The sequence below is a fragment of the Rhea pennata genome, chromosome 8 (genome assembly GCF_028389875.1).
Source record: "Rhea pennata isolate bPtePen1 chromosome 8, bPtePen1.pri, whole genome shotgun sequence".
NCBI lineage: Eukaryota > Metazoa > Chordata > Aves > Rheiformes > Rheidae > Rhea > Rhea pennata.
In genome coordinates this window covers 29,984,048-29,991,703 of record NC_084670.1, presented here as the reverse complement: position 1 = coordinate 29,991,703, position 7,656 = coordinate 29,984,048, and the positions used below count along the sequence as shown (strand labels likewise).

Genomic DNA, 7,656 nt, shown 5'->3' with positions numbered 1-7,656 from the left:
TGCGGGCCACCTCGCCCCTGCCCGACGGCCCTGTCCCAAGGAGAGCGAGGCAGCGCCGGCGGCCGAGGGGAGGCTTTCCCACGGCCCCGGAGGGTCCGTGCCTGCTGGTCCTGGGGCCGCTGCGGGGAGCGCGGCTGCCCTCGCCCCCACCGAGCCGCAGCGCTCGGCGGCGGTGCTAGCAGGAAGGGCCCAAGCTCGAAAGCAGAAGAGGATCAAAGCTTTCTAAACACTCAGGGCGCTTGGCCCGGGAGGTTTTGTTCCATCTATTTATAGCAGCGGGGCCAACTGAGTTCAGAGTTGGAGGCAAAATTTCCAAAGCTGGGGGATGTTTGGATTGGGGAGGGGGGGAAAGGGAACTCGGCCAGGCCTGTTTCCAGCAGCCGTTGACTACTCCCCTTAGGTATGTGTTGCTCTCCACGACACGCTAACAACAAGTCCGCATAGAAGGGCCTGGCTGATGCCGTAAAGACTGAAACAGAAATGTGACTTGGCTGGAAGTGGGAACGTGAAAGTTTCCAGACAGCAAAGCCATAGCGTTTGAAAGTGAAAACTGTTTTCTTACTGGCTTGTTTTCATCCTCCAGTCGTCATCCTTTAATTACAAATAAGCTAGTGTTGTTTTCAAGAGGAAAGCTGGCAATGATTTTACACTAAGAAAGAGACTGAGATAAGGCTTCTTGAAGTATATGTCATGTTTACAAAATGGAGAGGAGGGATGGAAATAGCCTGTCTTTATCTTGACGGTGACTTTTTTTGATGCAACTAAAGAATGTGCCACTTTTCTGTGCGACAGCTTACTGGCAAAGCCCAGCTTGAACTCTGAATGAGCAGCCCAACCAACCAACCCATGACACGAGTGAAATTGCGTCACATCTTAAACTACGGCCCTTCCCGAGCAGGAAAGCAGCCGCTCAGGTTTTCCTGTGCCTGTGAGTGAATTGTGCTCATGGCATTTATTATCTGCAAGGGGTATGAACGGCATGGTTTGGATACGTGCCAACTCTTTTTGCATGCTTAGATCCACTCTCTTAGTTTAAGACACTTTCTATAGGTTATAAAAATATCTCTCTAATTACCAGTAGCTTCCCAGAGCACTGCTAAATTTCTAACCGCTCTACATTAGCAGAATCTCTGAGCTTACTTCTCCCTGAGGGGAGGGTGCAATTAGGTTGGGAGGTAATTATAATCAGTATGATGGGGAGGACGATTTGAGGGACCAGACTCTGGAGATGGTAGGTTTGGCAACAGATCAGCACCTCATCCAGGTGGGCTGTTGTGTTGAAAAATACTACATTCTTTCTGATGGAGCGTAGTGTGGGTTTTCTGTGTGCTGATCCTTGCTGTGGGATCTAGGTATTGTCTTAACCAACATGGCTAACCTTTATCATGTGTTTGTCTCAGTTTATTTTCAGAGACAGAGAGAAATGTCATAGCTGGAAGATTTCCTCTCATCTCATACCCACCCCCATGAAAGTCTCCTCCTAGGCAAATGATGCCCATTGTTGCTGTGAATGGTTGGATGGCACTGGAGAAGCCAGATTGCTCTCCTTAGGGGAGCATTGTTTCATGCAAGATCTAGAATGGATTGTGGAGAAAGAACTAATGATCTGGAGGTGGTTGAAATGTGCAATAAAGGTTGATCTGGTTTGCTAAAGGCAGATGGCACTAAGCTATTAAGGTATCTTCACGGGATGAGAACTGCAGTAGAGTTCATCTGTTTTGGATGTCAGTGGAGCATTTGGTAGGATATTCTGGAGGAAGTTACTCATGCAGCTGAATAGGCTGGAGCCTGGCTGAGGAGCTGTAATATCCAGGATTGATTGCCGAGCAGGTGCTCGTGGCAAGTGCTGTGAAGGGAAGCGTCAGGCTGAAGGAGAGGGTTCTTCTGAAGTTCCCCAAGCATCAGCCTTAAGACCTGTTTTGTTAGATAATTTAATGAACGGTATAGAAAAGTAGGAAAGCAACTATAAAATGTGTGCATGAGACAGCTGGGAGATATCAGAAGTACCGAGGTGGTTTTAAGTGTTGCAAAGAAAGAAATGGATGAGCTGGAAGACAGAAGGGATGGCAAAGAGGTGAAGCTCAGCAGTAGAAAACACGAGGTCTTTGAGTTTGTGGAGCAAGAACTGTAGATAAGATAGGACTTCACTGTCTAGAGGCTACAGAGAAGGGCCTTGGACTATCACCTGACTATACAGTGACTATGAGTCACTGCCTGAATGCAGCAATGTAAAGGGTAGATGCACCCTTAGGGTGCTATCATGGCAGGGCCTCTCCGTGTATGCTAAAATAGTCAGTGCAAGACCTCCAAGACCTCTGCTGGAATGGCAAATCTGATCATCCTTTCTCAGGAAAAGCCAGACTGAAGCAAGTGCTGAGCAAGACCACACAGATGATGAGGTGAATGAAGAGCTGTGCTTGGGCTCAAGTGCGGCAGGACTCTCTTCTTTAATGTCTTAAACACTGATGATTCCAGCCACAGCTAGGGGAGCAGATGAACTGGAGCGTTAGAGGAGCCTCGGGCCATCTTGCCCTTTGAGATGGTCTCAGGGCTAGTGCTGAGTTTCCTTGTAATGTGGAGAACCTACTCCTGTCACAGCTTAATTCTCCAGATATTAGTCACTCAGCAACCTTTCATTACTACTAAAACTCATCTTTAAAATAGAGTAGATCTCCAATACCCCACCAGGAGCTGCCCAAGAGATGGGACAGAATCACTTACACAGCTTGGCCTGTAAGCCTGCAGTATGTTACAGGATGGAGAACAGTCACCATTCAAGAGGTTTCTGCACCTGTGGGGATCGGAACATAGTCCTCCAGCGGTCTTGCTATGAGGATCTCCTTTGGTCTTATACACACTTTGTCTGCAATATGGCCAGACCTTTCCCACACCAAGGGTGAAATAGGTGTGAGGGGCAGGCACAATTGTTCTTCTCCCAGCTTAGTTTTTCAGGCTGTGACCACATGCTCTGAGCCCGATTACCACAGCAAATACCACTCATCCCAGGCAGAAGAAAATGTTCTTCTTTTTGCTCTTAATGATGATGACTATTCATCTCTCAATCTTACGTGTCTTTACAATGAAAGACCGTTCATGTGCTTGGTGCTAATGTTCCCAACACTTGGCTTGGGAGTAGGGAAGACAACTGGACAGTCATTTGTTTCACTGAGGAGCTGTTTGTTCTGCAATTAACACACAAAACGCCTGCTCTTGTGACTGAAAAGAGGTTTTAATTAAAATCATTGGTTATTGGCCAAACTGGGGAGTGAACAAGAGGTGGGAAGAAGGCCTAGGTCAGTCTCTTGGGTCAACCCAGGAGACTTCCTACTGAGCTGAGGCAGCACAGAAGGTAGAGCTTGCTTTTTAATTGTATGAGCTGTTTTTTCTTCCTTGAGTGACCTACCCAACAGTTGATTGCAAGCTGATTAGAGCACAGATACTGCCAACCAAGAGCTGGGACAGGTCCACAGGTTGTTTAAGCCCTAATGAGGAACTGTGAATAGAAGTCTCAGATCACACATAAATCAAAGACACCTCGCCCTCTTCTCTAATGAGCATGACTCTCGAAGAGCTTTTGTGTTGGGTTTTACTTGGCTTTTAGAGATACTGGAGGCTGTGTCTTTCAGGCTAGCCTCCAGGTGGCACTGGGCCAACTGCCATGTACCTTACTGTTGCCATGTCCTCTGCTCACAGGTGGCCTCCAGAAAGGTGTCACTCCACTGAGCTGCCAGGGCGGACTCACAACACAGATGATGCCTGCTGTCCTTTGGGTGGCTGCATGGGTAAGTGAAATACTGAGATATACTGAGGGTGAGATATACCTTCTGAGGAACTCACGGGTTCCCTAGGCATTCGGGGGTTGCTGAATAAAGCCACTGGCACAGGCTGGCTGTTTTTCCCAGGTAGAAGTTTCCCTTGCTGCTGCAGTGTCCCTCCATGCACTCACCTGGGAAATGCTGGACCTGGACAAATAGGCACATTTTTTTAAGCCTCTGCCTGGGAGCATTTCACATTTCAGCACAAGCATATTCAAAAGTGCATGTGGCTGCCCAGGAATGCTATAACTGCAGGTGCTAAGTCTAATGAAGTGAGTGTCTGCTCCATTTATAAAATTCCATTAAATAAATGTAAGAGTCATGTAATAAACTCCAAGAAACTGGAAATACTATGAGTTCCCATGTTGTTCACATAGAATGAATCACACTTGCTTACATGGCAGTATTTATATTTCTTCTGCACAGGATAGGATGGTGGATTTCCTGATTTATCCTCTAATGAGCAAGCAAATTTAAGAAATAAGAAAAGCTGGATGGGTGCCAGCCCTACAGCTTGACCTCTGAAGGACAAGATCAGATTCTTAGCAGACCAAGTTGCCTAGTAACATGGAATTGGGGCCATGAAGCTGTGCAGATGCTCTTCAAAATGTTACTCCAAAATCTTTATGCTTTATTTAAAAAAAAATATTAACATAACTTTTAGGGGTAAAAGTCCTTCTTGTTTTGAGCCTTACTCCTGTGCACTACTTTCTGCATAGCACACACTTTGTCCAGAGGTGCCCGGAGGTCAGTTCCTTGCACAGGAGGATGGAGCAGAGGTCTGGCACGGAGAGCTGGGAAAGGATTTGTCTTTTTCACTTGGGTTCTGGCCTAGACAAATCAATTGGCTTTTACATGTTCAAGAAAAAATCCTTTCCTGCTGCCATTTAAGTTTTTGTCTACTGCTGTAGGATTTAATTTCATGCTGTCAAACCGTGTGGGAGCACTGAGCGGCTTTGAAGTTTCTCAGCCTGCTGTGGTGAAGGAGGGAGACATCGTCAAGGTGAACCAAGGCCCTTCAGCGCGGCTAAAATTTGCCAGGTGCACAGAATTTTGGTTTAAAATACATGTATATGAGGTTTGGGTATTGATTGCTATGCCCCAGCAGAGCTCGCAGACCCTCAGGCCTGCAGGGCAGCCCCTGAGCACCAAGACCATTACCTGTTGCAGATGGCGTTTTAGCCCCGTGTCTTGGAGATCCTGCCAAGGAGGGCTGTGTTTCCCCCGCTTCCCTGCACGGTGATGTTTCCACTTTCAAAGCCTCAGGGGAGGGAGTTGTTTTTTTCTCCCCTTTCCTCCTCTTTCCTGGCCCCTCGCTTTCTCCCTCCCTCCCCCAGGTCTGCTCCGGGAACGGACCCCCGCTGCGTTCCCGCGGTGCATCCTGGCCTGGCGCGGGGCCGCGGAGGTGCCGAGGCGCGCGCGGGGACGAGGGCTGTGCTTCCTGCTCCCTCCCCGGCGGGACAATGGGGACATTCAGCTGGGCATGGACGGCTTGTTCCCCGGAGGGAGAGGGAGAGAAGCCCCCCTTCTCTCCCCCCGCTGCCGGCCAAGTCGCCCCGATCGCCGTCTCCCAAACAGCGATGGTGAGAGACAAAGCAGCTGACGCCACGTCCCGGCGGAGGCGAGCTGGAATCCAGCATCACAAAACAAGCACTGTGCACGCTCCCTTCGCCACGCAGGCGCACGCCTGCCCCCCCCCCCCACTTCCCTCCCTCCATCCCCCCAAATCTCCAAATCTGCCCAGCAACGCTGGACCGAGCTCCCTTTCCCCCCTCCCCGCCGGCAGCCAATCCGCTCGCTGCCAGCGGGCCGGGGACTCTGCCGCAGCGATGCAAGGGGCAGGCGCTTTGCTCTGTGTTGATCGAGCTGCCGGGAACGGCGTGTTGTCGGTCTTGCACACGCTTTTCTTCATCCTCTGTCACTGCTTGTTTTTCTCCAGGATGGAAGGGAGGTGCGGGTCCGAGTTTGGACGCGGCCCTCGTTTTTGCACACAAACTCTCTCTCACTAATGCAGCCTGTCCTGAAAGGACGAGATTTCATTGCTGCTCAAGGAAACCTTGTTTTTAATCACAGGCAGGGAGCAAAGCCATATCAGAGATTTTGGAGTGGGACAAGGGAGAAAGGGGGGCTGGGCAGATCAAAGATAACTGGACTTGGTCTCCCCCAGGCCCAACCAGATCTTTTCAGACTTTCTTGCCTGTTCCTGTTTTTTTCCTCCCCTTTGCTTTGCTGTTTTTCCTTGTTTCTGACTCTTTGCCTGCAGCAGCTGCAGGCATTTGCTGAGCAGGAGGCTGGGCTGGTGTGAATCGAACGGTGCTAAGACACACAGAGGTGACTTACAGGAGCTGCCAGTTTGGCTCCAGTCTGCTGCCCTCCTGAACCTCCCCTGGAAATGGCTGGTGGGGGTGTTGGTGGGGAAAAAAAGCATCTAACAGGCAGGGAAGGAATGGGGAGGGAAGAGGGGGTTAGCTGAAGCCATTTCACAGCAGAGCTGCCAGTCTCTGTGTGCTGAGCTGAAACCTGCTTCCTCCCTTAGTTACAGCTTTTTACAGGTCCCTTAGACTTGTGCTACAAAGCCCCAAGCCACCCCGGAGCACTAGCTGGCTATTGCTGAGTTCAAAATCATAATGTAACATATATGTCTGATACTGCCTGCTTGGATGGGCATTTTTGCATGGTTACAGCAATGCCTGAAGAGAGCGGGAGACAAACTCATGCGTTGGCCTAAGCCAGCTCTTCCACCATGCCAGAGGACACTGTACAAGTGCAGGGCAATGCTCTGCTGGTTGACACGCTGCCAAAGCCTTGGCCCCAGGAAGGTGCGGAGTGGCTTAATGCAACCAGATTAGTATGGGAACTGAACAACTAGGGGCTGATGATAATGGGCTTGTTGCAGAGGGCAAAAAGCAGGCGGCCAGATAATGCACCAGATTTTCCATCTTGCTGGGGAGTTGGTGCTAGCTGCATTGCTAGCTGCACGTGGTTGTCCTGACATCCAAAATTTTCCTGTGTTTTGCAGCCACTTCGGCAAGAGTATCAAAATCCTTTTGTCAATTTGAGTGTCACAACACAGTATCAGCTGAAGAGAGGGTAAAGCAAAACGCCTGGAGACCTGAACCTTGGAATAGACAACAGCAACTGCTGCAAGAGGGTGCAAACTGTACCTTGCCCTGGATATGGAGAAGAGGGAGGCAGGATGGGCAACTTGCAGCCTTCGCAGGAACTGATGCACAGAGAAAAGGCTGACTGCAGGGAAAAGTGCACGTTGCACAGGAGTGCTACACAGGCTGCCTGCAGACAAAATTGTACCAATCTGCAGAGCTGGCTGCAAGAGGCTAGCAAGGGAGTGATGTCCCTGAGCGTGTTTGTGGTACTCAGCCCTGGGAGCAGCTGGGCAGGGCACCCCCCTGAGCCCAGCACACGTTGCATAAGTTGTTTGTGCAGGGTGAGGACAGCCATGGCCTGGAGGCATGGCACAGCTTGGGACGTCCCATAGCAGCTTTCCTGCAGCAGCTGCTGGAGCTGCACAGACCTGACTCTGATGGGACCTAGCTGCCCCTGCCCACGGGAAACACTTCATCTTGCAGCTCCTGAGAAGCAACAGCGTTGCTGGGTGAGTGGGACTGCTGCTTGCCTTGGCTGTGCTGAGCCAGACTGTTGCTGGATCTTGATCCCAAGGGAATGGGGCTGAACTCTTTTCAGTTGTCCCATGTGAAAGGACTAGAGGCGATGGGCACAAATTGAACCACAGGAAGTTCCATTTGAATATGAGGAGGAATTTCTTTCATGTGAGAGGGACAGAGCACTGGAACAGGTTGCCCAGAGAGGCTGTGGAGTCTCC

The 7,656-nt window shown here is 50.2% G+C and overlaps 1 long non-coding RNA gene across 1 annotated transcript; it reads left to right on the top strand.

Moving 5' to 3' along the window:
* Positions 1 to 865: 865 nt before the first annotated feature.
* Positions 866 to 7,189, top strand: LOC134143804 (uncharacterized). The gene is made up of 4 exons (XR_009959183.1): positions 866 to 928; positions 3,694 to 3,782; positions 4,727 to 4,856; positions 6,835 to 7,189. It is a non-coding gene; the product is annotated as an uncharacterized LOC134143804 (long non-coding RNA).
* The last annotated feature ends 467 nt before the right edge of the window (positions 7,190 to 7,656 follow it).